This window comes from Ambystoma mexicanum, chromosome 4q (assembly GCF_040938575.1).
Source record: "Ambystoma mexicanum isolate Mex_15411 chromosome 4q, UKY_AmexF1_1, whole genome shotgun sequence".
In the NCBI taxonomy this organism is placed as follows: domain Eukaryota; kingdom Metazoa; phylum Chordata; class Amphibia; order Caudata; family Ambystomatidae; genus Ambystoma; species Ambystoma mexicanum.
The window spans coordinates 1,143,428,610-1,143,446,541 of record NC_090928.1 but is presented as its reverse complement, the minus strand read 5'-3'; the positions used below and the strand labels follow the sequence as shown (position 1 = coordinate 1,143,446,541).

Genomic DNA, 17,932 nt, shown 5'->3' with positions numbered 1-17,932 from the left:
TTACTATCCTGTCATGGACGACTGTCCTGTCCCGCAACCCGCCCCGAGAGCCGGAACGACGAGCAATGGCAGGGTTTGAACCTACCAGCGACCTCGACTAGACTGGCGAAGTTTGTTCTGGAGTGTGCCAAGGGGCGGTACTTGCTTAACTTACCGGTGGCCCCTGGCACATACGTCCATTGTACTTTTACGCACAAAGATTCCTGTAAGATCCTCACTTTGGCTGGGATAGCCTGCGCTCCCTAGCTATTCCCCGAGCCTCGAAAGTCACTCTGCCTGTAAGAGCAGATCCTCCTGGAATATTAGGACTTTATTCATCATCACCTCAAGCCCCTTCCTCAACTACTAAAATTCCTTGAAGAGGTACTGTTTTAGCTCTTTAAACACGACTGTGTTGTAAACGAACTGCTGTACTTCTGAGCACAAGGCTCCCCACTTTGTAGGGCTGGACTGCTCAAGTTAGGATTTTTGATCCTGAAGTCCGTCTAATGTAATAATTGTGTTAAACCCCTTCTGTTACAGGTTGTAGATGCGTTTTCCCCTTTATCGCATTAAGCTAAAGTGATACATATTGATACGCTGGTGTGGTAACTGTTTCACTCTTACTGTGGTTCTTCGGGTTTGATTTTAAAGGCCTATAATAAATGTATATGTATTTTTGATATACACCTGTCTAAGAGCATTCTGTGGCTTGTTACTGTGTGTGCTCATTGTGGGCTTCCGATCACTCTCGCCCCACCTGAGATCTAGTCTGGACCGCCCGCCAAGTTAACTTGATTGGTCTGGATTATCCAGAAGGATCTCCTGTTCCACCAAACTAGGGCGGCCTCCTATACCTTGTACCCAAGGTCAGAGTTTAGAAATCCATCTTAACAGTAGGACTCCACGGTCCTAAGCCAGAAAACGTAACTTTGAAGGCGATGCACAATGTAACCAGTGGTAGGGCCAAATCACCTCCAAACTAGACTGCTGAGAATGTTTTTCAGGGGCTGTCTAAAAAAGATCTCTAGACTGACAAAAAATCAAAACTTTGGCAAAATAAGCCCTTAAAGCAAGGCAGGATTGACATGTTTTGCCATGGGGCAAGTACAGATTTATAGTCCATGGTGCAGTGGCCCCAACTTCCAGAAGAACTAAATTAATACCAATCTCTTCCCCAACTTCACAGTATACAGTAGACATTATTTCCATGCCTTTTATGCAACATATTTTTCAGTTTTGTTTGTGGTTTCTTAGAGATTTGGACCCAAGGCTACCTCTCCCACATACTAAACATATAAGGATGATTTCCCCAGGAGAATATATTTGGTGAGATGAGAGAGGTGATTTAAGCATAGGTTTCCTTGTGTCCCAGTTTCCGCTCCGACAGCAGGCTAAATCTCCTCCCATCTCATCCATCCCAGCTGTAGTTTTAGACCAGTGTAAAGGGGTGGAAAAGCTAGAAAATGCATTGTTAGAGCCGAGACAGGAGGGGGGGTCTGGCTTTGTTTTAAGAGCCAACAATCGCTGTCACAGCAAAAGTGACAAACCTGGCTTCCTCCCTCCCCTCATCACAAAACCCATACCTGGTAATCTGTCTAGCAACAAGCAAGGTTAATATTAATTTATGGAGTAGCACTAAACATTATGAACCCATGTCACTTTTACAGAAATTGTATGATCTGATTACACCATTACAAACTATAATAAAAACCAAGACAATAAATAATTTATGGTATTCTGATCTTTCAAACAGTCTAAAAAAAAACTATTGTAAGAAAGAGAAAATCTGGCTTGACTGCTAAAGCAGCATTGACTAGTTACACAATAGGAATTCTTTCAACTAGGCCTCAGCTCATGCAAAGTCAGATTGAACTTTCTAAAAACAGATCCAAAGAACTTTCTGCTGTCATTAAAACATTTTATGTCCCTGTGTCCATCTCATTCAGTCCTACGCCATCACTCAAATTGGCGAACATGTTTAACACATTTTTCATGGCAAAAAAGTTCTTTCTATCTGACAGAACATGGATTCTCAAATTATAACTCCTTATATTTAAGGATTATATAGCGAAGATGTATCCTCTTTCTCACTAACATCTTCCAAATGTACATTTATTCGAGTCAGTGTAGAAGAAATTGAGAGATTTCAAAATTAAGACCTACAAATTATGACAATGACTCAATCCCAGCATGCCTTGCCAAACAGGCTCCTCATTTAAGGGATTGTTATCGTTGGCCAAAGGATGTGTGCCTTTAGACTTAAAAAAAATCCTATTTGACTCCACTACTTAAAATATCCTCACCACAGTGATGTACTAAAATGTTTCATAAGCAGGGGCCTGTACCGAGACCACCAGCATGGTTACTGCTACCACCCCCTTGCCCTAAAACCGGCGAGTATGAGGACTGTCCCATCTTCACAAATTTTGAATGAGATGGTGGAGGTGATGGGGGAACACTTGTCTTGGTCATTGGGAATGCTTGCCACCTGCCACACATTTACCCCCACTCTTCCACCATCCAATACATGCCCCTCCCGCTTTTGTCTGCTAGACACTAGAAAGTTACCTCAGGGATAAAGTCCAATAGCAGCTTGGTCTGCTGCTCTTACCCTTACACAATAGGGCAGGAATCAACTCAATATTCATCATTTTAAAAGCCTCAGAAGGATGAAATAGTGTTCTGGCTTATTCAATGTGCAAACTGTGAATTGCAGCTTTTTCCCCAGATATCTGCAAAAGGTGCATTACCAGACTGAGGAATTTTACAAACTACATTAAAAATATATTTTCTACAGGTTTACTTGAGGGAGCATACGTGAAAAAAAAGGTTGGCACAAGAAATAGGTGATTCTGAAGTGGAGTGCAGACTAAAATCAAAGAGTAATGGAAGCAAGGCCAATGAATCATTATCACTATCACTGATCTGGGCTGCCAACATAGTTTAGTATGGCTCTGCCATTATAGAAGGCAAATGGCTACAGTCTTGGTGCTGCCCCCAAATGATAAAGTTCAGTCTGTGTCCTAGAACACAAGACAGCCGAGTCATTTTTAGGCCTTGTGGTCTAGCAGTTCAGGCAGGACCACCAAATTCTGGAAGGATGCTGTTGACATGCAGTCTTTCTGAAGAGAACCTCCATCAAAAACATCAATTGGCTCAAGGCTTGCCTCACATTATTCCAGTCCTGGATGTCCAGTGCTGACTTCATGCTCAACCCCTCAAAACCGAATTGCTACTGCTGACCAACAACACAGAAAACCCCGACATACAGAAGTGGCTATAGTCTTTGAAGCTAGAGACACTTCTCATTCAAATAGCAAAGCAAGGATGCAACTATTGGCTTGGTAAAAACATGTCTGCCTTCAACCCACCAAAACATTTCAAATCTGCCCAAGCCTTGTTCCTCTACATCGGGATTGTGGCAATGTCCTCCTGGAAGGCTTTCTGCCAACCCATCCTGACACTTGAGATGTGTTCCATGTAGGGAAATCAATGCAAAAGAAAAGGAGGCTGAAAGAAAAGTGCCACATTTAAAAAATGAAAATGAGAGCTGCAGCCTGCACAGACTTTGAAAAAGACACCTGTAAGGAAATGTGCGATGTTAGCACCCCATCTACAATAAGTGCAGATGTCCACAGTAACTGATAAAGCCAAGAAAATAAGTTCTTCCAGTTACTAGAAAGTATCCAGAAACTGGGGGTCATTACGAGTTTGGAGGTAGCCATGGCGCGGCTGCCTCCAAACCCGGGTCGGGTCTGGCTGAATGGGAATTTACCGGATCCTCCAAGGTCGGAATGCCCCGGTAAGTTCCCATTCAGTAAACCATTCCCCATTCCCATTGAGTCCCCATAAGGCTCAATGGGAATGGGGAAGGCGCGAATAACGGGCCCGCAAATTGCGGGCCCGTTATTAGCTCCAAGGTCCCTTAATGGGTCCTGTACAGAACGGCTGGTCAGACCAGCTGTTCCTGCTGGGACCCGCTAAGGGACCTCGGAATAGGGCAGTAAGGGTTTACCGGCACCGGCATCCTTACCGGTGCCCGTAAACCCTTACCGTCCAACTCGGAATGACCCCCACTGTTTGGTAAATGGAAAAGCATTCCAATCTGGGGGGAAAAAAGTACATTTTATAGGACGGTGAAAAATTAAATTGAGGCCTGCTGGTGTTTGCTTTCATTTCATTACACGATTATGAATCGGTACTATAAAACCTACATATACTCATAAGTCTTTGACAGCACTTCCCCTTCTTGTGGAAATGCAATATGGATAATAAAATGACTTTCAGAAGCTGCATTCATGAATAAAGCCAGCAACATGGTCTGGACAGCCAAATGGCATTGCTTGACCCCAGTCAAAGCAAAGCAACAGGAGGGGGGTGGCTTGCTTTCCCATGGGAAAAGTGTGAATATTGGCTTAGGAACTGAACCATACATTTTATGATGCCGATTGTTGTCTTGTGTTCAGATACAGGCTACATATAAATACAAATGCTACCCATTTACAATTTCCATCTGTTTCTGAGCTTAGGCCAAAACATATCAAATGAATAGGCTCTCTGCAGAGTTGTTCTCTACATGTAATCACATCTCACCATCAGCCAGATCTTAGGAAACCTTGAATCTAACTAATGTGACAGTAAGTGGCTGTTTTCACTTAAGGAGCGGGAAGATGGATCAACAAATAGCTATGAGCAACTGCAGTTAAAGAGCCTTTGGCCATGACAACTAGACCTCTCTGGGGCATAAATGCCCAGGCCTTGAGCTCCAAGAGGAATGGACGCCATTTGGTAGTACCAGCCACGAACTGGAAATGCCATTTCAGACTGCGATTAATTGCATTATATGTAAAGAATTTTTTTTTTTTTTTTTGAAAAAGCACTCATTAAATGGCATGTACCGTCATCTTTACGCGTGTCACTTTTAATGGGAATGCGCTAGAGACTTTTCTGTTAAAAAATTGTTCAGGGTGAAAATCTCAATCAGCCGAATGAAACCTTGCTCTGATGGGTGTTTTATATGTAAATTAGGCATGCGCTGCGATTCATATATCCTGGCATCCATGCCAGGATAGAAGAAGAAGAATTGAACATGCTGTAACTGACGATGAGAGCAAGTGACCTCACTGCCAAACTGACACGAGAGTACAATAGACATGAAGCAGATATGCAATCACCATGAAGAAACACGGATACTAGGTCAAACGTGCATTTAAACATGAAGATTACCTGTGCCATATAAATACATGAAAAATATAACAGTCAATGTATACACTGAAACGCAAAATGAATGATATACACATATAGCTTTCTAAGTGTAGAAATGCAACAGCAATGAGTAGCCATCTTGAATAAAATGGATAGCAAAGCCACGTTAGGATGAATGGGAAGCTTCGAAGAATCATCAAAGCTGCAGGGAGATTTGACATACTGAATTAGCTGAAATGCAGATCAGAGCAGGCCAGACAGTGGCTGCGCGAGCCCCTTCCACAGTTTCTGTGGAAAAAGGAAGGTCTGAGCGACTCCAAAGAGAACAGAAAATAATAATCCTGAAGCGGAAGACATATTTATCTTAAATAGAGAATAAACAACCACTGAATGCCAGGTTCCTGTTAATTAGAAGCTTATTAATGTACGAAGAACAGATCAACCAAGTCTCCAGTGGCCATAGAGGGTAAAAGCACCAATATTTAAAGGAGCTAAAATCATAATAGCAGAGCAAAATATGTAAAAACACGGCCTCCTCACACGCGATCTATAATTTGAAGATGGTGTCCATTCATTCGCTCCAGACACAGATAGGCACCTGCTCAACTCCCCACAGATTCTCAGAACAAGAAAAGCCAGACAAGGCCAAGTTCAAAGTTAGATGCCCTGGCTTGTGGCCTAGGAAATAAGGGATGGCGTCTTATTCAATTGGAAGATGCAGGTCTTGGGTATCACTCCCTCTACCGCTATTTTTGCTGATGACCTGCCAAGTGTCCATGGTTGGTAAAACCACTGCCAACCAATCACAAATCTCAATACGATGCCGCCCTGTAACTGTTGCATTAGCCAATTAATTGTTGCTAAGATGTCTTTCTTACCTTTATCAATTTTGAGGTGGTCCAAAGTGGGTCGATCAGATCGGTATATACAAAGAAAATACGAACCCATATACAAACTATATGTAGACAATTCCCCTAACCAATCCCTCAAACCTGTCAGTTTTTGCAACTAAGATTGTGATGGGATGTCAATTGTGACGTGTTTTTCGGTTAAAACCTGATGTTTTGTATTGAAACAAGAGAGCTTTTGAGACTTGTGTGTGTGTATTGCTGTCACTGCTTTATATGGCTTGTTAATGAAGCAGACTTTGTCATTTACTTTGAGCATTTCTGTCATTGGGTGCAGGATTTCCCGGCCTGTCTGTTCCACTTGCGCTAGAGTCTTTTGGCACCCCATTACAGTCTGATGAACTGATGAGTAACATGATCACAAGTGAGGAACATGGCGTTTCCGAAGAATTTCAATTGTTCAATGTAGAATTATCCAAGATGATATCAAATCAAATGGGATGGAAACTGGGTTTAGAAGTCACCCCAATTAGACTGCCCTCTTCTTTAATATGCCCAATGAGTACAGTGGGGATAGTTTAATGTGATGTCACTTTTGGAGCACTGTCTAATCCCGTACATTGACCAATTAGATAAGAGAAATGATAGATTCGAGGAGGGTAGGGACACACCTGCTCACTCACTGAATGACAGACTAGGAAAATTGGCAACAACAGAAAGGAGAATGGAATAGATAGACTTCTTTTTGGACCCACTTTTGTATTACTAGCAGCACACTGTAATTGAAGCCTATCTGGAAAGTATACCCAAGGCCTTCTTCACTGGAAGAGACCGAACAGGCAGTGGAGGGAAGCGGACACTGTCTTGCTGACTGATGTCCAGCTCTTCCTAGCGGGGGAGAATTGAGCCAGTCCATACAAGGGAGCCCACCTGTCTGAGACACCCAAAAATTCCTATCAAGTATAATATTAAGGAGAAATAATTCTGAGGGGAGCAGAACTCTACAAGGAGAATAGATTAAACCCCAGCCCTTTTTTGTGTGCAAGTACTGAGAGAGCGGGGGTATATAATTTGACTGCACATGCTGAGAAATTAGTGCTTATTTCAGAAGTGTGTCTGCTTCAGGAATGCTAGATTGGATAGAAAAGTTCCTATTCGGTCTATACCGCGAGTTCCCCTGCCTTCTTCGCTCTGTAATGATCGGGCACAAAAGTAGTATTATGGAAGTCAAAATTGAATCTCACAGTGTGCATACCTAGATAATAATGTAACTGAAATCATTCATTGGTTACACCACCAAGCAGAATACGGTTATTAGTGCAGATTCGCTTTTCAAGACAAAAAGGAAAGGGTCGTTAACTGCTACCCATCTTCCTGCCTTTAAAGCTGTCCATTAAAAATGACACAATGTACACTTTTACACATTAAAGAAATACAAATACCACTGAAGGAAATCTAGCAAATATACACATTAATCATACATGTTACTTTTTGTAAGCAATTTACGTGCGGGGGTGTTAAGTAGCCTGTCTTTTAAATCATGTTTCTGGAATGCCGTTTACAATGCTCACATGTGTATTGGGTAGAGAGGAGGGGGTTTACATGTAATAAGAAGAGATAATTAAATAGGCAGGGATGTTCTGACTTAATCTGGATTTTTTTATCAAATGAAAGCTTTATCCTGAATTCTCATTCCTTTTAACACATGGTGAATGTCCATTACAAATATATCAAAAGGTATAGCTGGTCATGTGTGCGTTTACAAAAGTACACATTCACGTAAACGTAACCTACAAGTGATGTGACCAGTGTATTGATCATCCTTCATTATAGTTCACATTTGACATTGTAAGTTGATGGAAGCATGATTTGTTGATGTTTTCACTTATTTAGTTGCATTTTAGTTTGTTAAATCTTTTAGCAAAAACAGGCATTTAAGATAGCGTTCTTTTCTTAACCGTCCATCAGATTTAGCTCAGATGAACAAGTTACTTTCTTACCTGGTAGCATTCTTTCAATGGGATGTTCCGACGACGTATTCCATATCTATGACAGATGACCACCACAGCAGCTGTGCTGCTTCGGAACATTTTCGGCGTCTGTGTCCTGCGTCGATGAGGTCGATACACTGCCCTCGAGGGCCTCCGTCGAGCCGACGTCACCGGATGTTATAAGTAGGACGCACGGCCCCCGTAGCCTCAGTTGTAGTTTTTTCCCAGAACCTGTGGCACCAATCTTCTACCAGTATGACCACAGAAAGCCTTGCGTAAACGGAAGCTGCAATCGCATAAGAAATTCTGTAGCGGGGCAGGCTGGGAGGGTACGATATGGAATACGTCGTCAGAACATCCCATCGAAAGAACGTTACCAGGTAAGAAAGTAACTTGTTCGAGGGGATTGGTTCCTCCGACGTATTCCATATCTATGACAGACTCCCAAAGCAGTACCAACGTATGGAGGAATGTCCAATTAAATTGCAGAATAAAGGACCGCCTTGCCAATGGCCAGATCATGCCCATAGATAGAATCTAGGGAGTAGTGTCTTTCAAAAGTATGGACCGAAGCCCATGTGGATGCTTCACAAAGGTTACGAATGGGAACAACCCTCTGCAGAGCAGTAGAGGCAGCCACACCCCTAGTAGAATAGGCCCGTAAGCCTACCGGAGGGTCCTTACCCGCCAAGCGGTAACATTCAGAAATTGCCAAGATAATCCATCTAGACAGTCTGCTTAGTAACAGCTTGTCCCAAGCGCCTTCCAGCGTATCCTATAAAGAGCTGATCATCCACTCTGACCCGGGACATGCGTGAAATGTTGAAACTTAAAGCTTTCCTAGGATCCAACCTATGGAGCCTCTCCTCTTCCTTACCAGGATGGTGAGGACGATTGAACGCTGGAAGAATGACCTGGCTTAAATGAAATTCCGACAACTTTCGGAAGAAAGGAAGGACGAACCCTAAGGACAAACCTGTTCTTATGGAACACTGTGAAGGGTGGCTTAACAGAAGGTGCCTGCAACTCACTCTGCGAGCAGAAGTAACCGCAACTAAAAATACAATTTTAAGGGTTAACAGTCTTAAAGGACAAGAATGTAAAGGCTCAAATGGAGAACCTCCATAACTTCCACAGCACTTGCGGAATGACAGGGACTGGAGGAGACGCGTACAGGAGTGGGAAGGATGACTCCACCACAAACACATCCCCTAAGGCTCCTCTTGGAGGTAATTCCCACAAGCAGCACCTTTCGCATTTCCGGTTGACACTGGTGGTGAAGAGATCCACTTGTGGGGTCCCCCAAAGGGCAAAGATCTCCAGGAGAATCTCCTGAGCCAGCTCCCACTCGTGAGAGATCGTGCCCTACTGCTCAGAGTGTCCGCCATCATGTTTTCGTCTCCGGCCAGATGAACTGTCGATATCGAAATTTCCTGCTGGATGGCCCATAACCTCCCATCGCCTCCCTGCACAGAGGAAGTGACCCTGCCCCCCCCTTTTTGTCGAGGTAGTGCATGGCCACCGTGTTGTCTGTCAGAATCAGGACATTCTTCCCTCGCACAGTCGGCAGAAAAGCCTTCAGGGCAAGCCTGACGGCCCTCAGCTCCAACAGATTGATATGGAGTCTGGACTCCGACGGAGACCAACGACCGCTGACTGTCAACTCGTTGGCATGAGCTCCCCATCCTGTGAGGGATGCGTCCATCACGATCATCACCTCAGGCCAAGGTAGCCAAAATGGAGCCCCCTTCATCAGATTGCCTTAGACGGCCCACCTCAAAAGATCCTGGGCGACCGAGGGTGGCACCTGAACAGGATCCGACATCCTGACGGAGGATTGTGACCACTGCATCTTGAGAGCCCACTGCAGAGATCTCATCCGCAGCCTGGCCTCTTGCACCAGAAGAATGCAGGATGCCATGAGGCCGAGCAACCTCAAGAACGCGAACTCCGGGAGGCATGTTGAAACTGGCGCACCATCTGTAGAATGGGATGGCCCTCACCTGGGGAGGGAAACACTGCCCCTAGGGATGTGTTGAGCACTGCTCCGATGTACTGGAGCCTCTGGGTTGGTGCCAAGTGGGACTTCATTAAGTTGTGGGAGAAGCCCAGCCTGTGAAGGGAGTGGCAGGGGACTGACAGATGATCCAGGAGTTGAAGGGCGTGGAGGACTTGAGAGTAACCATCTTGAACTTGTGTAGTTTGAACAAACTCCTCAGGAAGAACAAGTCCATGATGGGTCTCAATCCCCTGTCTTTTTTAAAAAAATAAGGGGAATACCATCCCTGGTTCCTCTCCGCTTCAGGCACCAGTTCTATGGCACCTTTCTCCAGCAGGGATTTGATTTCGCAAGGAGCAGATCTGGACTCCTCAAAGAGAGATTCCCCGGTGGATTGTTGTGAGGCCTCTGCCGGAAAGGAAGACAGTAGCCGTGGGCTATGATCTCCAGAACCCACACATCTGAATTAATGGCACGCCATTCTACAAGATGCTATGCCATCCTTCCCCCAACCGGTGAACCACAGGACGTGGCCTCATGACTGAGCTGAAGCGGCTGCGGCAGTGCCTGAGGGCAAAGAGGCAACTGCCCGAGCGCCCTTGGCACCTCGAGTACCTTGTTTTCCACCTCTGGTACTCCAACGTTGGCCCCTTTGACTTGCAGCTCCCCTCAATCTACCAAAGGAAGAGTAGTATCTAAAGGAACCTCCCCTACATTGCTGTCCCCTAGGACAAAAAGGCAGAGGTTGGGGAACTGCAGCGCTCAACGACTTTGCTGCAGCTTTGGAGGTCTGCAACCTCTCGAGGCTCTCATCAGTCTTGCTGCCAAAAAGATGGTCACCATCAAAGGGCATGTTGAGAAGCCGGGCTTGTACATCCGGAGCAAACCCTGACTTCCGGACCCAACCCGCACATTTGCGCATCACGGTGCTCGCCTCCATGGACCGGCTGACACAGTCTGCCATGTCCAGATCCGACTGAACGGATTCACACATGGCATCCTTGCCATCCTGTACAAGGGCAAGAAAGCCATCCCGTTCCTCCCCCTGGGGAATATGTCCTGCTGCCAATGAAACACAATTCCACAGAGTGCGAGTGAAACGTGCCAAGGCACACATGGAGTTGGCTGCTTTCAAAGCCATACCCCATGAAAAGACTTTCTTCGCCCAACTGTCAAAACGTTTGTCATCCCTGTCAGGAGGGATGGTAGAGTACGACGCTTTCACTGGGGCCGTAGCTGCCTGCACCACCAAACTCTCTGGAGGAGGGTGCATGGACAAGTAGGCGGGGTCGCCACTGGCTGGGCGGTACTTTTTCGGCAACGACTTACCCACTGCCAGGAGACTCTCTGTGGAGAAGTCCAAGCCACCACCACCCTTCGTTGCAAGGCCATATGGAATGGCAGTACCGGGTCAGTTAGTGGACCTTGCCACTGGCGTCGTGCAAAGACTGACGCAAGTCTTCAATCTTGCTATGACCAGACAATATTTCGTCAGGAACCCCATCCGGAACCAAACCTTCCTCCACCTCAGAAATATAATCCAGAGGCTGGAATAAATCCCTGGAAGAGGGCACAGAAAAAGGCTCAAAGAGGTCTCACCGACTTCTTCAGGGCCTTCCTCATGGTTCCCACCGATGCACATGGTACCTCCAATAAAGCATCCTCGAAAGGCGTCGACAGAATCAGCGTCGACGGCGAGCGTGGCACCGATGGCTTCGACACAGACCTTGAGGGCGGAGCCCCGAGCATGTCCTTCGACGTCCTTGGTGCCAATGGAGTCGATGACTTCCTCGGAGGCAGAGCCTCGAGAGAGACCCGACGGACATGGTGCCGACGTCTTCTTTGAAGACCTCACAGGCTCCGCCGATCTCGAGGGAGTCGAGGACCAGGAGCGGGCATGGCTAGAGCGATCCACCTTGTCCGATCGGGACCTCGAAGGCGCCCGATGATCGCGCCGACCACCCGAGCCCAAAGATGTGCGAGCGGTGGCCCTAGCAAGTTCCCTGCCGGCTTATTTCGAAGGCACAGACGGAACAGAGCACTGCGACTGAAAAATCACCATCATCTGCGTTCGAAAGGCATCCCATTCCGCAGGAGAAGAGAGTTTGTTGGGACAAGCAACCCGCCGACGGGTGGAGTCCTCGGATGAGGACAGGGAAGGCGACCGGTGACAGCGCTACCGCGAGTGCTCGAAGAGGCAGAGGAATGGCGGGAACCACTCCGGGACCGAGACCCCTCTGGATTTATGCCGACAACACAGAGTCGCCTCTCGAATCGTCGGTCGAAAGCCCAGCGGATTTCGACTTTCGGGGCTTGGAAACCCTATCGACAAAGCTTTTTCCGCTCCTGCAAGGCCTTCGATGTTAACGACTGGCAATTGTCACAATCATCAGTGGCGTGGTCCACACTGAGGCACCAGAGGCAGGCATTGTGCGGGTCCGTAAGCGACATCTTGGAACCGCAGTCCTGACACTTTTTGAAACCCGGCCGCGGGGTAGAAGACAAAGACACTTTTGATATTACAAACGAACAAGATCGAAGACCGATAGAATATACTCAGAAGAACCGAGGCGCCCCGAGATCTCCGGAGCAAACACGTTCGCAGAAAAAACGGAACTGAGACTACGGGCGTTGTGCGTCCTACTTATAACATCCAGTGATGTCGGCTAGACGGAGGCCCTCGAGGACAGCGTATCGACGCCATTGAAGCAGAATGCAGAAAATTTTCCGAAGCAGCACAGCTGTGGTGATTATCTGTCATAGATATGGAATAGGTCGGAGGAACCAATCCCCTCGAAATAGTGTTTGTGTTCTTGTCGGGTTGCTTTATCATCGATTCCCAGACATTCCTTTAAAAACGTAATTGTTGAGATCACTAGGGAGGTCTTATCCCCTCAACAGTTGTTTCCTCAGCTGAAAGTGTCTGAGTGTTTTCCAAGAAACGTGTGAAAAATCTTGTCCTGATTTCCATCAATGCAGTGCATGTCGTAAGGATGTGTCGCAGATCTTCCTGGGATGCCTCGCTGTTACAGAATCTGCAAGTCAGGTCTCATGGTCCCTCTTTATTTCATAATGCCAGGACCAGTTTTGTATTATACAAGTTGAGTCTTATCCTCATGAACTGTTTCCTGTATTGAGGGTCCGGAAATGTTCTTATGTAGCCTGGGGCATTTCCTTTACTGCAGTTTTTCTTACACTTTATTCGGATTTCTGTGTAAATCCTCTAATGTAGCGTTCTTCTGGTCCAGCAGTTCTCTGCCGGCTCTTATCCATTTCTACACTGCTTTTCCCGTTCCTTTCTCCAACTCCGTTTTTATTATTTGCAAGAAAGGTGCTTTGTCTTTTTTCATACATTTGCCGTAGAGAGAAAGTCTTCCAGTTTACCGTTGCCGAAGTAAGGCCTAGTTCCCTTCGGATTACCTGGATTGGGATTAAATTTTGGGTTGTTTATTACTTTCTTCCAGAACATGCCCTCCAGGTACTGCCACTGTTTCTTCAGGAACTGTATCAGTGCGTCTGCGCCATGTGATATTATTGCTGCCGGCTTACCTTTGTAAAACTCCATCAAAGGGAGTAACGAATACCAACAGTATTTCCGTTTCAGCACCAGTGCTTGGCTCGCCAACATCTTCATTGTAGATTTTAGTGCTAGGATATTATATGTTTCCACTGGGCTTTTGCTGACTATCGTCCCCAGATAATTAAATTGGTATACTTTTTCAGAGGATGACCTCTCAGTTTCCAATGGAATGCCTTTGATCTCTTCCACCTTCCACCATTCAGACACACGATTTTCGTTTTGCTGGAGTTGATTTGAAGGCCGTTTTCGGCTGTGTATTCCTCCAGTCTACTCAGTTGTCACAGAAGTCTTATCACTGTATGGTCCATGAGCACTAAGTCGTCTGCGTAGAGCAGGCGGCTCATGTGTTTGTTCTCCGCCCATTCCTGATGGGAAACTTTTGCAGCACTCCATGAATGGACCCAGGTCGGAGAGGCAGAGATTGAAAAAGGGCAGGTGCTAGCGAGCAGCCTTCTTTTACTCAACTGGCTGTTTTGATCTCTTCTGGTAGTTGTCCTTCCAGGTTTAGATGCACTCTCATACTGGTGTCTGTATATAAGGCCTCGACTTGTGCCATTAAGTCTTGAGGGCAATTCCAGGGCCTCATCTTGTTCCATAGCCTCTGTCTATCTATTGTGTCAAAGGCTTTAGCCAAATCGACAAACGCTAGGAAAATGTGGTCTTCCTTCTTCTTACTTGCTCCTTTACCATTGATATCTGTAAGGTCGGAGGCGAGGTAACCATTCCCTTTACGAAATCGCCCTGGAAAGTGTCCAGCTGCTTTGTGTTGTATGCCCAGTCGTTAACCCTCCTCAGTAGTAGGGATGCGTATATCTTTCCCATAACATCCAGGAGGGCGATGGGGCGGTAGTAATGTGGGTCATCCCTACTGCCACTCTTAAAGATCAGGATCACGTTCGCCGCTCTACATGATGCTGGAACTTTTTATTTTATTTTTTTTAAATCAAGTTTGCAATTATTTGGCATTTTTATTCTGACCATTGTTCTGGATGTTCTTTCAGCATATGATTAGATCCATCATCCGTGCCAGGCACGTGCGAGGAGCTTGCTTATTTTATCAGGTGAACAACATCCTTCTGGTCATATGTCAGGTGCCACACTGATTGTGTGCAGGTTGTCAGGGAGTCATCTGAGGTAGGCTTATCGTAAAGCTCTTGAAGTGTTTTATCCATGTCTATTCTGGAACACTATTAACCTGTTGGGGTTTCAAGTGGTTTCCCTGTCAATTAATACAACCCGAAACCTCGGCACAGTTTTTATTGAGATGACTCATCATAGCTTCTGTATCTTGTTGCATTAGCGTGCTTTTATACCATTTCAACCATATCTCCCATCTACCTTGTATTGATCCCTTGCAATCTGCTTCCCTCACGATGTACTCCCCCCCCCCACCCACCCCCCCCTAAGATTTGTTAAGTGCTCTGTTGCCTTCCGAAGCTAGCTCTGCACTCAATAAATACCCTAATAAAAACAATAAGAGGACTACAACTGATTTGCAAACAGTGATATGAAAGGCTCCCAGAGAAATGCCTGCGGTTATGATCGTTTCAAAGCCTTGCTTCCATTGATTTATTATTGGAGTAGGTCTCCCCAAGTAACAACGTATATGCAGTGATGTGGATGCCTTGCACACAGGCAATGGAGCTGCACATCACATCACTGATCAGGTCCAACAAGGAAGTACCTGAAAACAACAAGTCTAGGATGGGGATTAAGGACCACTTTCAGCTCTCTTTGTCATGGCTACCTATTTGAGGGTTTTGGACTTAACAGTTCGTAAGTGTTGACCTTATAACTGCACTCTGTTTCAATAACTTAATAGAGTCGGCATGCAAAAGAAAATATCATGTGTATTGTGGGTCTGGCTTGGAAGCATACCTAATGTAACTCGTGTGTGGGCTACTCTTACATCCACAGTGAATGGAAATTGAGCCACCCTCATTGCAACCATGGCCCACCCTACCGGTGCAACGGGGGGCCCCGCCACCACATGTCATGGGAGGGGCTCCCTTGGACTAAAATCTTTTTTTTTTTAGTCATTCTGCCTTCATAAAGAAACAATTTCTTTATGAGAGGGACTACAAAAAGAAACCATTTCTTTTTGAAGTATTAGGGCTCCCCTCAACCCCATGACGTGTGTGAGTGTATGGTGAAAGGGTGCACACTTAAATGTATGGGTGGCTGTGTGTGTATGGTGAAGGGTGTGTGTGCTTTTGTTCAGGGGCGCAACAAAACATACATATCAGGCAGGTATTACCCAAATTGTTCATTTACAATTGACCGAATTAAAAAAAAAAAAAATATATATATATATATAGGTGTTGGGTAGGGGGTTGTGGGGGGTTCCCCCCACATATATGTTACAATTGACCTTCACAATTCGGTCAATTGTGAAAAGGTCAATTGTAATTCGAACAGTTGTAAAACGAACAATTCGTATACAACCATCAGGGGGCCGGGGGATGCCAACCCTTCAAATGGTGGGGGAGGTGCTAACTTCACGGAAGGTGGGGGAGGGGCAAACTTATGTGTGTGTATCGGGCATCTAACTTTATGCACTCTAATGAGACTATTCTAGTGCAGTGTCAATGTTACAAGCAGTTCACTCTCTCCTTTAAGTCTGAAAGCACCCATTTATGGACTGCTGTGAGAATAAGCGGTCTCCTCTGTACCCTTCCAATCACTTCCCTGGCATGCAAGTACTAAATCCACATCCACTAAAGAATTATGCATTTAAATGCAGGTACTAACAGTTAAATGCTTTGCATTAGCAATTGCTGTGCCTTTGTGAACAGCGAAACCCAGGTACCAGTTAACATCTGTGTCCTATTCTGTCCGGCAACATAACACTAAATTTCAAGGGGGATTCGGGGGGCGGGGGGGGGGGGGCGGGGGGGGGTGTTGAAGCCCAGTCAGCTCAATGATGTTGCACCACTACTTGTGTTCAATCCCTTGGTTACTTATTGGTAATCTTCATTACTCATAGCCCTATTCTTCCTTGTCCCAGTACTTATGTATGAGGCACTTTGACTAGTAATGGGATGAGGTAGAGGGACATGGAGGTAATGTCTGGCTTAGTTACCTGTAATCTTCATTGCTCCCAGTCTGGCTCTTCCTCATCCCAGTACTTCCATATGAGGCAAGGAGCCTCATATGTAAGCACTGGGACAATGAAAAGGGATGTGGAGGTAATTCTGGGCCACAAAGCTGATTTCGGGGATTAGGGCAGGGGGTGGGAGGGAAAGGGGATTGTGCGATGAATCATACTGGTCATCCATGTCCAGGCTAAGCTGGCATATGTGGCATTATTGCCTAGAGATGCATTTTGGTGCAGCCAGTCTAGTAATTTCTTAGTTTGGCTCGACTTTCTTTTAACTGGGCATCTCTGATAAAGCAGTCCTGCTTAGTGTAATTTCCTGGCTAGAATGGCATTTGGGTGCTGCCAGTCTAGCCATTTCTTACTGCAGCATTGTATCTTTTTGTGGGCACATGTGATAAGATAATCATGATAGGTGTTTTTGCTTTTACTGGCATTTTGGTGCAACCAGTCTATGTATGTCTAATTCTGGCCTCGCATGCTCTACTGTAATATATTACGTGTCTAGACTGGTCTACATTGTGCAGCCAGTTGGACCAGTTTTCGTTGTGGCATGGCATTTTTAATTTTTAATAGCAAAGCATTATATTAATGAAAGCATTCATGTTCCTGTGCACTTTTGGTGACTTGCATGTATTGGATTTTTGGATTGGTGTTCCCCTTCAAAACAATGCCTTTTAGCCAATTTTTCCTCAGAAAGCATGCTGAATGATGCATTAAAAACACATGTATATCTTTCTCCTAGTGCAGTGTGCGCCGTACCCCTGCAGCAGCACGTCTGTGCGTTTTGCGCAAGCGTGGCATTCTAGGCAGGCCCAGAGTGCGGCACGACCCATGATTTGTTGGTGGGGTGCAGGGGGGAGGCCTCAACATGGCTCGCAGGAGGGGTCCCCAAATTTTGTGTCACGCCACTGGCTCACCCAGATAAAATCTCTTGGAGCTGAGCCTGTCTCTAGTGCCGCTCCCCCATCCCCCAAGTATCACCACTTTCACCCACCTTCAAAAGTAAAGATAACCTTACACTTTCGAAAGGCACATCTAGTCTAAAGTTCCCAGACTAGCAGAACTTCCTTCAACCTTTTGAATCTGCTCTTTCTCACTCTCCCCATGTAAATATGTTTTGTACCTTTCAGATTGTAACCATAACATGTGCTTGTGTATCCACATGTCCAAAACATGGGAGCATTTCTATAAATTTAAAACAGCCGTCTGAAAGTTTGCCCTGCTGGA

General features: G+C 45.7%; 1 protein-coding gene across 6 annotated transcripts in view; it reads right to left on the bottom strand.

Annotated features, from left to right (window-relative positions):
• Window positions 1-17,932, bottom strand: part of LOC138468255 (uncharacterized) — a 733,586-nt gene that overhangs the window by 471,443 nt on the left and 244,211 nt on the right. The window lies entirely within an intron of this gene.